Genomic DNA, 18,412 nt, shown 5'->3' with positions numbered 1-18,412 from the left:
TCTTTGTAAATCACTCGTTAATGCCTTATCCTGCATGACCTTATTCTACCCATAATAGACATTAAATTAAGAATTTACCCTATATAAGCTCCTAAATAGCCCTTATTTATAGCTATTAAGTAAGTTGTTGCATATGAATTATGATCTAAATACGCATGGTTCAGTATGGGGCTTGTAAGGTGGTAGTAACACAAGAACAGTTATTCACCCCTAATAATATTTATCAAAGATGGTCTACTCATATGGAATTAGATACAAAACCACAAGGGATAATAGTGTACAAATTACTCATAATGAAGTCTTTGTAATGCAAAATAGGTTCCCTATTCTAAAGTTGTGTCTTTTCACATTTAATTCACAATTAATTTGGCACTAAGTAAGTCTCATGTGTTCCCTTATCTAAAGTGGCCTCCTATTCACACTTATTAAGTGCATTACAGCACACAGTACACAACAAACACACAGCCAATTTAGCACAAATAGGCTACAAATATCTATTTTATTAATGAATAGAAGAAGACAGACATCCAGAGTCAAAATATGTATCACTACAAACACAAAAATGAATAAGCAAAAATAAGGATACATTTTTTTTTAGTTGGTAGGAAGATGTAAGCCTCTCTCTCTCTTCCTCTTGCTTTTTCACTCTCTCACTCTGTCTCTCTCTCCCCCTTCTCTCTCTCTCTCTCTCTCTCTCTCTCTCTCTCTCTCTCTCTCTCTCTCTCTCTCTCTCTCTCTCTCTCTCCTCACTCTGTCTCTCTCTCTCCCCCACTCTCAGCCAATTGTATAACAGACAAGTTGCCCCTCAAAACAACAGTCACACACTGTACCCGGGCAAGCTAAATCAAGCTCAAAATTACTGAACATTAAAGCTCAATGTGTCTCCAAATTAAGTCAGAATCCTGATGACATTTAATGGCCAGGACAGTTAGGTTAAAATTGGAGACACATAAGTTGCGTTTACTTGGAGGAGTCCAGGAAACCGGTTGCCTTGAACAGGTCAAGTACATTGAAATAGAATTTTCAAGTAAGGTGTACTTAGCCTCCATAGTACACCTAACTTGAAAATTCTATTTCAATGTGCTTGACTTGTTCAAGGCAACCGGTTTCCTGGATTCCTTTAAGTAAACGCAACTTATCACATTTAAGCTCAACATACAAGCTAAACCAAGCTCAACATTACTGAACATTAAAGCTCAATGTGTCTCCAATTTAAGTCAGAATCCTGATGACATTTGATGGCCAGGACAGTTAGGTTAAAATTGGAGACACATAAGTTGCGTTTACTTGGAGGAGTCCAGGAAACCGGTTGCCTTCAACAAGTCAAGTACATTGAAATAGAATTTTCAAGTAAGGTGTACTTAGCCTCCATAGTACACCTAACTTGAAAATTCTATTTCAATGTACTTGACTTGTTCAAGGCAACTGGTTTCCTGGATTCCTTCCAGAGGTGGGGGTAAGTCATTAATGTGCAAGTCACAAGCAAGTCTCAAGTCATAACCTTCAAGTCTCAAGCAAGTCCCAAGTCACTGTGGTGAGAATCAAGCAAGTCACAAGTCAAGTCATTGCTCAGGTCAAGCAAGTCACAAGTCAAGTCATACAAAAATCTGATGATCTAACCCAGTTTCCACATTTAAAAATCGGTAAAGAGAGTGGTTCATTTTACTTCAACATTAACATTATTATACAGCTCTCATAACAATGTCTTAACAATAACAATAACTCAAACTATTCAAAACATTCCAAAACCATTATGTGCATAGTTTGAAAATGTTTTTTATGATCATTACCTCCAACCTATGAACAGAATCAAATAGAACCTCTAGGTAGCTGTATACGACAACAGATCAAGAAAATCACTCAATCTCCCTACATGTTGTAGAATATTATTTGCAACACATGGCATCAGACATGAAAAAAAAGAATATTTCAAAAGTAATATCACATACACATACTGTAGGAAGGGGAAATAGTAATACACAAGCCTGAAAGCTGGTAGCAATCTTGCTGCCTCGCAACATACATTGACTTACAATGCATTGCATTTGCAAAAAAAATAATTTGACATTACTTTGTCACTGAGTTCTGAATGATGCGGTCACATTATCACCCCACCATGGCTGAACACATGTTCAACAGGTGCACTTGATGCAGGGACTGCTATAACTCGTACCTCCACCTTGAACAAAAAGACACTTAAAACCACTGAGTTAGAAGTAGCCTACTGACATGAAAATTAAACAAGTTAATCATCTGTGGAACAGGCAGGGCTCGAAAAACTCCAGCCAATGATTTTCAGAAACACAGTAAGTACGTCAATCAAACGGTCGTACTGCACTCCCCCTCCCCCCGCGCGTGACCTCTTCGTGCACGTACTCAAAGCTCGTGACTCAGAGCAAGCTTCTGTTTGTTGTTATCCTGCGGTAGCTATTGGAGCTAGTTTACTAGCTAATCCACATTTGGACCTAGCGCTAGAATACAACCCTAAACTCCAACCTAGCTAGCCTGCCCTGGCCCACTCTCGCGCATCTGTGTTCGCGCTCTTGTGTGATTGCGCGTCCATGTACTTGGAATGGGTGGAGTCAGAGTCAGCGTTGAAGTAGAGTGGGTAGGACCATTTGAGTTGCGTCTTTTCAAAATCTGCTGGCGTATCGCAAATCACATATCCAACCTATAATATAACTTTAGAAAAGTCCTTTCGAGTCATCTGTCTCAAGTCTAAGTCAAGTCTCAAGTCATGAAGACCAAGTCAAAGTCAAGTCGAGTCTTTTATCAGTGTTAGTCAAGCAAGTCTCAAGTCCTCAAATTTGCGACTCGAGTCTGACTCGAGTCAAGTCATGTGACTCGAGTCCCCCATGTCTGATTCATTCAAGTAAACGCAACTTATCACATTTAAGCTCAACATACAAGCTAAACCAAGCTCAACATTACTGAACATTAAAGCTCAATGTGTCTCCAATTTAAGTCAGAATCCTGATGATATTTGATGGCCAGGACAGTTAGGTTAAAATTGGAGACACATAAGTTGCGTTTACTTGGAGGAGTCCAGGAAACCGGTTGCCTTGAACAAGTCAAGTACATTGAATTAGAATTTTCAAGTAAGGTGTACTTAGCCTCCATAGTACACCTAACTTGAAAATTCTATTTCAGTGTACTTGACTTGTTCAAGGCAACCGGTTTCCTGGATTCCTTCAAGTAAACGCAACTTATCACATTTTACAGTGTACAAGCTCAACATACAAGCTCAACATTACAACATTTAATACTTCATTAGTAAAGGCAGAAGTTTGCCTCTGGATTTCATATCCTCAATTATAATGCGCTTTTCTGGCCTAATGTGAGAAGCACATTTTTTGGCAAAGGACAGTAGGGTGTCAGAAGGAGGATTAAATTTAAGGCTATTAAACAAGTCAGGATCAACAATTTGTAGCTCAGCAAGGGGGGCTGTCATCTTAATGGTGCCCCTGTCCACTCCGTTGATTCGGAAGGCCTCCGTCATGGTGCGGACACGGCTGAATGTTTTCAGCACTTTATTGTATCTCCGGATTGCCTCATCTGGCCCTTTGACTAATACGAAAAAAAGCGTGAGAGAGAGAAAGAGAGAGAGAGGAAAACATGAAAAAAAATGACACTTATGGCTGACATTGCTCTAAGCCAAATTATAGCTACAAGTTAAACTTAGCACAAAAAGTATGTGTAAAGTAAAGTAAAACTTTTGGTTGGTACATTATTTCTCTGTGGTAGCAAGGCTTTTTGGCATTAAACAATTATACCGTTTGAAAGACGGACCTTTCAAATCTTGTTTGGTGTTTGGTTAATTAGATGATTGAAGTTTGAAGAAAGACATATTGGCAATTTATTGATTTAACAAACAGGAACCTCAGTAGCGTGTAGAAGAACCAGTTCTTTCTCCAGATCATTGATCATTTTGGCTTGCCAGTGGATCTTGGCCTCTAAAAACTCAACCATGGGGACTGATGATCCTTGATAGAATGAAAAAAAAAGTGCAGGTCATGATAATGATGATTTATAATACCTACTGAATCACAGGATAGATGAGAGATAGTTAAAGTCATACAATAAAGAACTTGATTCAGTTGATATCACATACAGGGGCATGGTTGTGACCTATATTTTAACGCTATGAAAAATGATTATTATACAGCTCTCTATAATGTTGCAGGGGGCTCCATTCACTTTGAATGGGCCTTCTCAACGTTCGCTGGTCAGTTATTTCTGTATAATGACTGCAGTCAATAGCAACGTGTTTTTTGCCTCAGATTCACGTCTGCCTATGCTACATGTTTTAGTATTGGTGAGAATGACCTTAGTAATTTTCCCACTGCTTTTTGCATAACCTGGTTATAGTCAAACTTAACGGACGTACGTTTAAGCAATAGATCACGCCAGGCTGTGGTATGTGCTCATTATACCACTGTTAAGGGGCGTTGTCCGGCCCCGACGCGCAGCGGAGGGCCGGCGACCCCCTTCACAGTGGTATAATGTACACATGCCACTGACTGAAGTGATCTATTGCTTTTATACAACGGTTACTATTATGGCGAAACGAAAGTCATAGACACACTACATTTAAAAAGAAACCAAGAAAGTCAAAATAGCCGTTTATTAAAGAATACAAAAAAGTAGTCCCTCCTGGTTGCCGCTATGCATCGACGGTCGCTATGCAACACACTTTAGCGTCCCTCCGAGAGAAGGCTCCGATAGAGCGGTTCGCCGGCAATTTATCCTATGGAGCAGTTCACTCGCCGTGTGCCTAAGCATTCGTTAGTCTCTCCATCGCCTTGCTCACTCCCGGAGTAACAACATTTACACGCTCCCCATCATCCAACATATGTTTTACTTTGTAACTGTTTCTACTTCCAGGCGCGGAGTGATATGCAAACTTTCACAAAATGATCGGGCGTCATAGCAGTTATGTATACGCTCATTATACAACAGTTGGGAACCAATCAGATCGCTGGATTTAGGTCCCCCGTTGTATAATATCTGTTATTTCATGGCTTTGGTTTGTTGTGCGTTATATGTTGAGTGTGTACAGTCTTCTGTGGTCTGTTTTTGTATTGTGTATTTTAATACAGTAATAACACTGTAAAAAAAAAACAGAGAAACCATTACCTAAGCCAAGACTGCTGATGCTGCTGGGTGTTGTTGAGCCTCCATTGTCTATAGGACACAACAAATTCACATTCAAATCTACATTTAATTGGACAAGCTCATTTTTAATATAAAAAGTATCAGTAGGCTGTATGGCTCATCACCTGTACAATTTGGATCATTTCCAGGCTGTGTGATGTCTGTCATCTCATCTTGTTTTCGGACATTTGTCTTCTTTTTTGCTTTAGGCTAAATAAAGATCAAGTTAAAGTTTTAGTTTACAGAAGATTTACACTGAATAACTTTGAACATTAAGTACATTGTGCACAATAGCCTCTGGTTATAGAAACCCATTCCCACAGGAAAAATTGAAAACTCATGTGAAGTCCAAATTATGACATAAAAGAGACATAATTATGGAATAAAGACTTCAAATGTTGACTTATCTCATTTACTTTACATGCTTTACATGACTTTTCCCCCTTTTACCAATGCTTTACTGACGGAAATGAGCTTCCATATAGACCTATCAGATTAATTGATGAACAAAATCTATCTTCGGTAATGGTTGATGACTCAAATGGCACACTAGGCAAACCATTAACTTGAGCTGCGTTTTTTTGCATAGGCTACTACGTTTAATAAGTAGGCTAAGGGATAACGTTCTGCGAGGCGGTCATTATCGTGCAATATCTACCGACAGAGTGATGCAACGCAGCCCGACGCGTAGCGGCCCGCTTATCATAGGGCTACTTGCCAAAGGAGGAGAGGGAACTTCACACAAACATCTTTTAAAATTATTGTATTGCCGTTTCGTGGCTTCCGCGGATAAAGAAATAGTTTGCAACAGAATTTGAACTTGAAACATTCTTTAGAACGCAGCTGATTCCCTCTCACTTTCCACGAAGTTCCATTGTGATAAGTGAATGATCTGTACGATATTATATATTATATTATTATATATATGCAGATGTGAAGTTTTCTCTCATGTTTTGGAAAGTAGCCGTATGATAAGCGGGATAACGCGTCGGGCTCTGTTGCATCACTCTGTCGGGAGATATTCCACGATAAAGACTAGGCTATCCCTTATTACTTATCCTAGGGGTTGTCATTTTGCTAAAGGCATGGATGTCGTTTAACCAGCTATGCTATACGTTGAAGTGGCTACATTTACTCCGAAGTAGTATGAAGCACTGCGAACCTTATTAAATACACATAGCATGGCTAATGCATTACCACTCCGTTAAGTTTGACACTAGTGGCAAAATACATAATGATGCCACTTGAGCCTTCTTCACTCAGATTACTTGCTCACACTAGCTATCATGACAGTTAAGCTAATCTGGTCCTCGGCTAGTAACACACTGGAGATGTACGGTCGCTGTTTGACTTTTGACACCACCAGACACTTGTAAGGCAGAGGAGATCTTTCTATATATGGACATTTTTAATTCATGTAATTTATTAAAAACATAACGTTTCAAAATATTTCATGCAAATTCGTTCAATTTAGGTTAGCTAAGAAATGCTTTCCCCTTGGTATGCTAGCACTATCCAGTGAGTATATCTACACCTCAAGGTAGTGGGTTGTCAATTACCAACACTACATTATACGACAAAATTGTTAATGTTACCATTTCCACGAGTTAGATTTACTGGATAGAACTTCACTTACCATTTTCTTTTTCGGTTTTCCGCCACGAAATATCCAACTGCTCACTCTTCATCAAGCGCCAAAAGAAAGGTCAGACTTTTGCGGGTTCTTTTTGGTGATTGGATGGAAACTGCAAGCACCAGAAGGAAGTAGGCGGGTGGTAAATACTGACTGGTACACAGGAATGTCAATCATTATTCTGCGAGAATTCATTGGCTGTCAGCATTTTTCCATGGTCGAGGGAACTTCGAGTTCAGATCGCCAAGGAGCTGTGTTTTCTCTATCGCTCCAAGACTTTTGAAAATGGTGTCACATTACGAGCTTTTAAGTAGAATACATTTTAGACAATCTCCCAAAGAAAAACATAGGTTTTGCAAGTGGTTAATGAAACAAGCTCTACTTCGAAAATCAATGAATTGTCCCTCTTGCTGTCATCTCATGAAGTTGAGAAAGCCATATGGCACAAAGGAGTCAGCCTGGTGAGTATGCCTGTACTTTTTGTTAGTCTATAGGGGAAACTGTTATCATTTATTTTTATGCATTATATCAGGGTAATATGTCTAAACTGGAGCAAGTGATGTAGGCTACAGATGGATTTGATATATCATAGACAAGTATGAACATATTCACCATAGGCTTTCCTTGCTTGATAACTTTGTGTAGCTATATTGGCATGGCATGTTTTGACCACTGCTGTCTACTCAAAAATAACCTCAATATTTAATTGTCAGGATATGCCGAGATTCTTATCACAAAAGGAAATCAGTCACCAGGTCCATCCGAAATGGTTCTCTGTTTGAAAATTCTCATGTTGGGCTGCACACATGGATGCATTTCATATACAGGTGAGTGGATTTATAACCTTCTAAAAGTTAAAAGCTATGTACATATTGTGCTGTAGGCTTCTCCATAAAACGTGATATTTCATAATAATCCCCAAGTCCAAAAATAGTACTGGATTTATGTCTTAGTAGCCTGGTAAAAACCAGCCCCTTGTTCTACACTTTGCTTTGTACAGAGGGTCTGGTCTGGTCTGAGAAATGATAATGCATCAGCAAAGAAAATGGGCTTAAGATACGGTAATCAATGACAATTTAAGAAATTGACTTCAACAGCCACCTCTAAATTTCAGAATTTTGATTTATCTATTACAGGTTTGCTCAAGGTCTTCGTTTGTGGCAAGTGGACATTCTACAGGAAGGGATAACTGGGAGCTCTGCAACCCTGAGCAAACTTGCTGACAAGATGCGGAGAGTTTGCAAATCTGCGATGGAGAGAATGAGGAGGAGAGGCAAACAAGCTGTTGGAAGAAGAGGAGAACTCGTTATGATCGATGAAAGCAAATTTGGCCATAAAAGAAAGGTATGCTAGTCTGTTTAAAGTTAAGTTAATGTTAAGATACATTGATGGTAACCACAGCTAGGGAGTGTCGAGACAATACATTACATAACCTAAAAACAGTATAGTGTTGTCCTTTGAGAACATCACAATTATGAAAGTTTGATTACTAATTTATTGTCTACTAATCTAAATGACTGCAAAGCCATTTTGTTGGTTTACTATGGTTTGTCCAGAGTTTAGAATCTTTACTTTGAATTTCTGAATTTCAGTATAACAGAGGACGGGCCTGTAACCGAAGTTCATGGGTGTTCGGAATGCTAGGCCTTAAGGATGACAGAAGGAGACCCATTCTTAAGATTGTGCGCCACCGTTCAGCAGGCCATCTCATGCCCCTTATAAAGAAGCATGTTCGACGGGGCAGCTCCATTATTTCAGATGGATGGAGGTCTTATCACCATCTTCAGAATGAAGGTTATAATCATCTGACTGTGAACCATCAGGAATATTTTTTCGACCCCATTACAGGTGCACATACACAGAACCTGGAACGTCTTTAGGGTGTTTGCAAGTCAACTATATGGAGACTAAGAGGGAACCGCACTCAAAATATGTTGAAAGATCACTTAGATGTAATTGAGTGGACCTACTGGCGTGGAAACCAATACAAAGATGGACCACTAGGAATGCTGTTACATGACATTAAGAAAAAATATCCTGTGAGAAATGCATGAGTCCTGTACTATACTGTTCATAATGCGAGTTGATACAACCATTACATTTTTTTTGGATTGATTCACTCTGGATGTCTTCTTTACATTTTTGGAATTTAAAACTTTGTAGAAGGGAAGGGAACTATAAGCATATTAAAGATTTGTATGCTATCTCGTATTCATTACATTAATAAAAGAGATATTTGTAGCCTATTTGTGCTAAATTGGCTGTGTGTTTGTTGTGTACTGTGTGCTGTAATGCACTTAATAAGTGTGAATAGGAGGCCACTTTAGATAAGGGAACACAGACTTACTTAGTGCCAAATTAATTGTGAATTAAACGTGAAAAGACACAACTTTAGAATAGGGAACCTATTTTGCATTACAAAGAATTCATTATGAGTAATTTGTACACTATTATCCCTTGTGGTTTTGTATCTAATTCCATATGAGTTGACCATCTTTGATAAATATTATTAGGGGTGAATAACTGTTCTTGTGTTACTACCACCTTACAAGCCCCATACTGAACCATGCGTATTTAGATCATAATTCATATGCAACAACTTACTTAATAGCTATAAATAAGCAACCCAGTCGCCAAGAAAAAACGTCGACGGTGTACGTTTCAATGAACACTGGATACGTAGCATTTCAACGTAAAAAATAGCGTGTTATACCTACAGTATCCACGTGTGCCGCTGTGGAGGCGGGTTTCGGGGTTTGGGTTTCACGGCTTTCGCGGCAAATTGTGGACACGATTGTTTAGGGGGGGGGGGGGGGGAGACTGTTGTTGACCGGGGAGGGGGGGGGGGGGGGGGGGGGGAGACACGTATGTTGAGGGGGGGGGACGACACACGATTGTAGGGGGGGGGGGGGGACACGTTAGTTGAAGGGGGGCGGGGGGTGGGGGGAGGGGGGACACGTTTGTTGAGGGGGGGGGAGACACGTTTGTAGGGGGGGGGGCACGCTCGACAACGAGAGTTGTTTTTTATTGAACGCTCGACAACGAGAGTTGGTTTTTATTGAACGAGACTTCAACACGGAACAGCTGCACGAAACGATGGTCACGTCACTCTCGGTGACGGTGTCGACAATAATGAACACACGAACAATGTTAATAGAACAACACACAACCATATAACATCCCGAACCCATTAACCCCACTTAATCCTAACAACAAAACAAGTTAACAAAAGCCCCATTTGTCAACTGAGAACCCCAATTCCCAGAATCCCCCGCGGCTCCGGAACACGGCGTAGCTTATATTAATCTTTATTATCTGAATGGGAAATGCAATATTTTAGGACAGATACACCATTAAACGCGTTTCTAATGACATTTCTAGCGAGAAATGTACATTTTCCTTACATAATCTTCAGTCAGTGAATGTGTATGATCTTTATTAATCTTTATTATCTGAATGGGAAATGCAATATTTTAGGACCGATTCACCGTTAAACGTGTTTCTAATAACATTTCTAGCGAGAAATATACTTTTTACTTGCATAATCTTCAGTCAGTGATTGTGTCTGATCTTTAGTTTTATAGTTATTAGGATTTGATCGGCTCGCTCGCATGTTTCAACGACGTCAGGTTGCTTTCGCTAAACTAGCAGCTCACGTGCTTCCTGCGTTTGTGTTATTAAACTGTTACTTTATGTAACTTTTAATGATATCATCTTGTTAGAAACACGTATATCTGAGTGCCAACCCAGTCGCCAAAAGCATACCTACGTTGACAGTGTACGTTTCGTGAACACTGGATTACGTCGCATTTCAACATAAAATAGCGTGTTATACACACACACACACACAAGCACACACACGCACGCACAGACACACAGACACAGACACACACACACGCACACGGTGCATTTCGCTGCTAAAACAACAACAAAAAAATATTCCCTCAAATATTATTACTTTCAAAACGTTGGCCAAGATGGCCAATAATATCATTTTTTATTTTGGATGCTTCTAGGACATTTTGGGTGGATTTTGAACGGTATGTGGGGGGCACGTTTTTTGCAGATCTGGATCCACCCCGGCGTGGTGCCGTCTCCTTTTGACCTTGAATAGCTGAATCAATTCATTAGTCAATCAGAATCATGTAAATATCTTCCCGGTGGCGTAAGAGGACAAACAAGGTGTCCTTCAACATCTACGCTTCCAGGCGATTGCAACGGTGCCACACATGAGCATATTCGAACATGTTTAATGGTAGTAATTAGCTGTCGAAATTGGAGGCCTTAATCAATACTGAGCAGCTATTGATTTGCTTCCCGATAAAGATTTGTCACAAATTACATGTTATTTAGCATCTACACGTTGAGCTGAGTCCAATGACACCAAGAACGACACTCTAGCTAATGGTAACATGTATTTTACATGGTACACCTAGGTCTAGGACATGATCTCGGTGTAGCAAGAGGCCGAGCTTGATCTCATTGGACTCAGCTTAACGTGTAGATGCTAATTAACATGTAATTTGTCAAAAATCTCCATCGGGAAGCAAATCTATAGCTGGTCATTATTGATTATAGGCCTCCAAAATCGACAGCTAATTACTACCCCGAAACATATTCAAATATTATCATGTGTGGCACTGTTGCAATCGTCTCGAAACGTAGATGTCAAAGGACACCTTGTTTGCTCTGTTGCACCACCGGGAAGATATTTTCATACTTCTAATGGATTGATTCATATTTTAAGGTTCTCGGAGGGAGACTTTAAGTGGCTGCAGCAGAAGTGTTGAGACGAAAGATGATATCAAGAGATTTATAGAATATTCCCATTCACATTATGATTCTTCGTCGTAACATCCGACCAAACATCCTTTACATTCACAGAGCGAAGATTATGAATATGTTCGAATATGCTCATGTGTGGCACCGTTGCAATCGCCTGGAAGCGTAGATGTTGAAGGACACCTTGTTCGTCCTCTTACGCCACCGGGAAGATATTTACATGATTCTGATTGACTAATGAATTGATTCAGCTATTCAAGGTCAAAAGGAGACGGCACCACGCCGGGGTGGATCCAGATCTGCAAAAAACGTGCCCCCCACATACCGTTCAAAATCCACCCAAAATGTCCTAGAAGCATCCAAAATAAAAAATGATATTATTGGCCATCTTGGCCAACGTTTTGAAAGTAATAATATTTGAGGGAATATTTTTTTGTTGTTGTTTTAGCAGCGAAATGCACCGTGTGCGTGTGTGTGTGTCTGTGTCTGTGTGTCTGTGTGTCTGTGCGTGCGTGTGTGTGCTTGTGTGTGTGTGTCTGTGCGTGTGCGTGCGTGTGTGTGTGTGTATAACACGCTATTTTATGTTGAAATGCGACGTAATCCAGTGTTCACGAAACGTACACTGTCAACGTAGGTATGCTTTTGGCGACTGGGTTGGCTCTCAGATATACGTGTTTCTAACAAGATGATATCATTAAAAGTTACATAAAGTAACAGTTTAATAACACAAACGCAGGAAGCACGTGAGCTGCTAGTTTAGCGAAAGCAACCTGACGTCGTTGAAACATGCGAGCGAGCCGATCAAATCCTAATAACTATAAAACTAAAGATCAGACACAATCACTGACTGAAGATTATGCAAGTAAAAAGTATATTTCTCGCTAGAAATGTTATTAGAAACACGTTTAACGGTGAATCGGTCCTAAAATATTGCATTTCCCATTCAGATAATAAAGATTAATAAAGATCATACACATTCACTGACTGAAGATTATGTAAGGAAAATGTACATTTCTCGCTAGAAATGTCATTAGAAACGCGTTTAATGGTGTATCTGTCCTAAAATATTGCATTTCCCATTCAGATAATAAAGATTAATATAAGCTACGCCGTGTTCCGGAGCCGCGGGGGATTCTGGGAATTGGGGTTCTCAGTTGACAAATGGGGCTTTTGTTAACTTGTTTTGTTGTTAGGATTAAGTGGGGTTAATGGGTTCGGGATGTTATGTGGTTGTGTGTTGTTCTATTAACATTGTTCGTGTGTTCATTATTGTCGACACCGTCACCGAGAGTGACGTGACCATCGTTTCGTGCAGCTGTTCCGTGTTGAAGTCTCGTTCAATAAAAACCAACTCTCGTTGTCGAGCGTTCAATAAAAACCAACTCTCGTTGTCGAGCGTGCCCCCCCCCCCTACAAACGTGTCTCCCCCCCCCTCAACAAATGTGTCCCCCCCCCCCTTCAACTAACGTGTCCCCCCCCCCCCCTACAATCGTGTGTCCCCCCCCCCCCTCAACAAACGTGTCTCTCCCCCCCCCCCCTCCCCGGTCAACAACAGTCTCCCCCCCCCCCCCCCCCCCCTAAACAATTGTGTCCACAATTTGCCGCGAAAGCCGTGAAACCCAAACCCCGAAACCCGCCTCCACAGCGGCACACGTGGATACTGTAGGTATAACACGCTATTTTTTACGTTGAAATGCTACGTATCCAGTGTTCATGGAAACGTACACCGTCAACGTTTTTTCTTGGCGACTGGGTTGAAATAAGGGCTATTTAGGAGCTTATATAGGGTAAATTCTTAATTTAATGTCTATTATGGGTAGAATAAGGTCATGCAGAATAAGGCATTAACGAGTGATTTACAAAGAGTAATAAGTAGCTAGTTCGCTACCAATACACATGTTAGTAAGTAGCCAATTAATGGTGAATATGTGTGTCTTAATATAAAGTGTTACCAAGTATTTTAATTATAATGCTATATTAATAAATAAATGGTCACATTTAGTTATATCTTGTGGCTCTTCCTATACAGCACATATGTCAATATCAAGGCCCGCTGGCCAGACACGGCCCTCCGCGACTTTTAATCAGGCCCGCCAATAAATTCTGACAATGAATCTAATGTGGCCCTTGCGCTGGTGTTTAAATTTACGTCCATGACAATACAACATTGAAACACAGGAGGCGCTACAGCGCACCGCTGCCATGCTCCACTCCCGCGCTCCACTCCCGCGCTCGACTGTCACACTCTCACGCAAAGACAATACAAACAACGTAAATGCTATCTGCCTTTCCAGAGGTACCGAGCTAGCATAAACAATGGCCCAAAAAAGAAAAGTGGACAATGAATATCGTCAATTTCAAGAAAGATGGGAAATGAAACATGGACATGGAACAGCGGCTGCAAAAAGTGAATTAAAATGCAACCTTCAACAACAGCAAAACATGTTTACTCGCTTCAACAGTCAGTCTAAGGGAGCTGTAATAGCAGAGGAAATAGCAAGAGCATGCAAGCCGTTCACAGAGGGAGAGGTTATTAAAAATTGCATTGAAAAGGTATGCAATGTTGTATGCCCCAACAAGAGGCAGGCATTTACAGATATCAGCCTCTCCCGAAATACCGTGGCTAGTCGGTTGGATGAACTGGCCTCCGACTTACGGCCTGATTCCACCGGACGCGTTACGGCAACGTTACGGCTGCGGCACGTCTTGGCCGCGGTCACCGCAGCAGATAGGTTCCACTCTTATCAATGAGACCATTTCCACCGGGCGCGGCTGCGGAACGTCTCAGCAGCGTCCTAGGAGCGGCTCGCCGTGCCGCAGCGCTATCATTCCGTAGCATTCCTATTTTTGCCGCAAGCCGTTGCTGAACCGCGTCAATTTCAACAGAGCAGATCGAGCAGGCCAGGAAGTGAAAAAGTAAAAGCCATAGAGCATCCGGTCCATTTTCAAAATAAAACACAATACTCAGCTCATGTAGCCTATCACAACGTCATTTATGTACCAAATCATCCTTTTTATAAGGGCAATGGCCGGAAGGACAAAGCGTGGCATTTAATTGCAGTAGTTTTGGGAGTGGAAGGTGAGTACCTTAGGTTTAGGATTATCGCGTGATCTCGCGTGAATACGGCTGCCGCTGCGCTGCCGTAACGCGCCCGGTGGAAATGCAAGCAGGGCAAAGTCGCGGCCAAGACGTGCCGCAGCCGTAACGCTGCCGTAACGCGTCCGGTGGAATCCCCGGGTTACAGATCCATCTAAAAACTAAAGCCAAGGAAATTGTTTCGTATTCGTTGGCTGCAGATGAGAGTACAGACAGGACGGACACTGTCCCGCTTTCCATATTCATCCGGGGGGTGGATGCTCAGTTATCCGTCACTGAGTAACTTTAGGATTTAAAATCGATTCACGGGACAACTACTGGACAGGACATTTTCACACAAGTGGAACCGTGCATCAACGAATCAGAATTGCAGTGGATTAAACTTGTTGGGCTGACAACGGATTGTGCACCTGTGATGTGCGAGGAGGTCCGTGGTTTGGTCGGTTTGGTTCGAGAGAAGATGGGGCACACGGGAGGAAACTTGACAGCCTACCAATGCATCATCCACCAGGAAGCCCTCTGTGGAAAGGTGTTGGGCATGGGACATGTAATGACAGATGTAACCAAAACGGTGAACTTTATTCGTTCACGGGGAATGAATAACCGGCAATTCAGGGCACTTTTAGAGGAGGAAAACTCTGTGTACGAGGATGTGCCATACCACACGGAGATGCGCTAGTTGAGTCGGGGGAAAGTGTTGAAGATTTTATGATACCCGCGTTGAGATCGCTCGTTTCATGGAAAGCAAACAAAAGGTCATCCCCGAGCTTGAGGATGAAAGTGGCTGAGCGACTTGGCATTTATGTGTGACGTAACGGAGCACCTCAATGCCCTGAATGTAAAACTCCAGGGCCCAAAGCAGCTGATCACTGAAATGCGAGACTCAGTAAAGGCGTTTCAAATGAAACTGCGTCTATGGGTGGGCCAGATATGCCAAGGCAACTTGGCTCACTTTCCTACTTGCCAGTCAGTCAGTAACACAGTCACAGTCAGTCTCTGGTTAACGTTAGGTCGACAACACGTCTTTTCCCGGTCAGCTCTTTTTCCCCCGTCTCCCCAGTCCTTAAGGCTCCTCTCCCGTCCCCGTCCCCCAGGTGCCCCCAATGTCCTTGATTGCCTGGGCCCGCTTAATGCTCCATCTAGTGCTGCTGGGTGGAGGGGGATGTATCTTCCTTCCACTACCCGTCCACGGGGAGGGCGCTGAAGCGGCTGGCCCCTGGCCAACGGCGTGGGGTTGTCACAGTGCTCACATTTAGTTTTCTCTTGTGGCACTTCCTATAGAGTGGCGAAGTCACGCCCCTTCCGGTGGAGCTCATGGGACCCATGAGATCGAAAAATATGAATGGGTGTCAATGGATAGAAAATAATTATTTTCTGGTCCCAGTCTTTATATGCCCTGGATTACACATATGTTGTTTGTGGATTTAAATGATAATTTTTCATGCAAAGAGTTCGACCCGTTTATTGTGCAATTGTTCAGATAAAGGCTGTAGAGAAAACACAACGAGAAACACTACACATCGCCTGATGTCGCATATGTTACGTCACGTCATCAGACTCAATCATCCTCACAGCGATTCAGTGCCAATCAATTAGATCAAGATGCCGGTGTGTTTTGTTCCTGAATGTACCCATTCCAGCAGGTACGGCTGTTCTTTCTTTCGATTCCCGTCCGATGTGAAGACTCGGAATCGCTGGCTCAAACAGATCAGGTAAAGAGATATGTTTTTAACGATTTCTGGAATTGTGTGGATTTCTGCATGGTATGATGGTGCAGATGTTAATTGCTCAAGGTGACATGTTAGCACAAGAGAAAAATTGTCCACCTTAAATTGTCTTCATTGAAAACCCTCAAGCCAGCGACCCTGGTGACAATCAGATATATCCAGGTCACAATGTTATGACCAATCAGTGCAGAAAACCACACAATTCCAAAGGGTGCACATTGTTTTATAGCCATACGTTTCATCCAACTGTGTAAGAGTAACTTGACTTCAGAGTAGTGATGAAGGTGGTGAGAAAAGGTTGTGAGCAACATGTAATGATAACATGCGTTTCTTTCCTTTTTAATCCACTCTTAATCTCGTAATCTTATATAATCTTTGAAATAAAATCAAATCAAAATCAGACGGATCAGGGAGAGTCAAAAGAGTCGAAAGGGATCAGCAGCCAGCCTGGCATGAAATTATTCTGGATTTTTTGTTGCTTTGAGGGGTAAGTTAGTCCAATAACACACACATGTCTGTATGATTACTGTAACCGTTTGTGAATCAGTCTTCAAATAATTAATCAATAAAAGGGATTTACTCTTTCCTTTAAATAAATCATGTTCCCTTTCTCTCTTTTCGCAGGAACAGCTAAAGCCCCCAACCAGGACTAACGGACACAGGAATTTTCAGGACATGTTTTATTAATTCTACTGCATCAGTTAGTGTCAGCTTACACAGCAGTTTTTAAAACTTAACGGTGACCAACTGGGCACAATCCATGAGTCTCGCAGTCAGGTTTATGTTTTCTATTGTCTTCTATCCTCAGCACCAGTGTTTTGGATTTGTATACCATTTCAAATAAATTAAGTTGACTGTAATTATGAGCTTCAGCTGTGTTTCTTTGAGTCAAACGTTTGTATTTAAAAAAAAAAATTAGACAGACTTTAACAGAATGCAAGTTTACTTTATTCCCAATGTGAAAGATGAATCATTTACCTGCATTAGTATTTATAACTTTTATTTTATTCAAATCTTCAAGTTCAATATTCATTTCAGATCAATTTTATGGGCTATGATTTTATATTTTATCACCACACACACTCAATTGTAAAAATCCTACTGATGTTTCAATGGCTTAAAGGCCCACTATGCAACTTTTTTAGCCAAAATTACATTAAGTATGCAGGTTGAGAGTTATGCTGATGGTTCTGCATCCATTTCTGGGTCGATTGGTGGGTGCGTCATTTTCCCATGTGGCCTCAACAGTGAAAAAGCGCATATGCAACTTGATGTGTTCGGACTGAGCGCTTCCGGATGTGACGCGGCGGAAGTATCCTCGAAAATGTAGTCAGATTGTAGTTTCGAAAATGCTTTACGGCACAGACACACACCCAAACATGACACCGGCTAGATATAAACAGCCAGTTGCGAGGCAATTTGGCTTGATTTACCTTAATATAACAGGCTAGGAGTCATTGCGATGGTTCCATTATACATTTTTGTTCGATTGTTCGTTGTTTCAACTCCCCCTTGCGCATCTTGGCGGAGAAAATGAATATGTTTCTGCCGGCGACCCGCCGCCCACTCTTGCGGGAGTCTCGGGTCTCGCGAAGTAACGAATTGCTTTGCGGCACAGACCCCCAAACACGGAACCGGCTCGATATAAACACAAATAACTAAGGGATTGTTACATTCATCATAGATCAGCCGACTAAAAAGAGACCAATGTCGGAGGAACAGAAGAAGAGAAAGGGGAGACTGACCGACAGAGAGGCCGGACACGAGTAAACGTTGGGCAAGCTTTTCAGGAATAGCGTGAACTGAAAGAAAAAGAACACTTCAAATCAGACTCCGACTTGGCCATGTTGCTTTTGAAATTGAAAGTAGGCTACCCTTGGGTGAACTTTGTCCTCGTGGTATTCTTGATGTTGATAGTCTCTGTACAAATGTGTTTCCTCAACCATTTTGTTGTGAGCCCTGTAAAAATTGTTTTCTCGACCGTTTTGTTGTGAGCCCTGTATGTTTCTAGCTTGCTTG

At 41.6% G+C, this 18,412-nt stretch overlaps 1 pseudogene; it reads left to right on the top strand.

Annotated features, from left to right (window-relative positions):
- Positions 1-13,949: 13,949 nt before the first annotated feature.
- Positions 13,950-17,046, top strand: LOC115548688 (general transcription factor II-I repeat domain-containing protein 2-like; annotated as a pseudogene).
- The last annotated feature ends 1,366 nt before the right edge of the window (positions 17,047-18,412 follow it).

This window comes from Gadus morhua, chromosome 8 (genome assembly GCF_902167405.1).
Source record: "Gadus morhua chromosome 8, gadMor3.0, whole genome shotgun sequence".
In the NCBI taxonomy this organism is placed as follows: domain Eukaryota; kingdom Metazoa; phylum Chordata; class Actinopteri; order Gadiformes; family Gadidae; genus Gadus; species Gadus morhua.
This window is presented reverse-complemented; position numbering and strand designations above follow the sequence as displayed.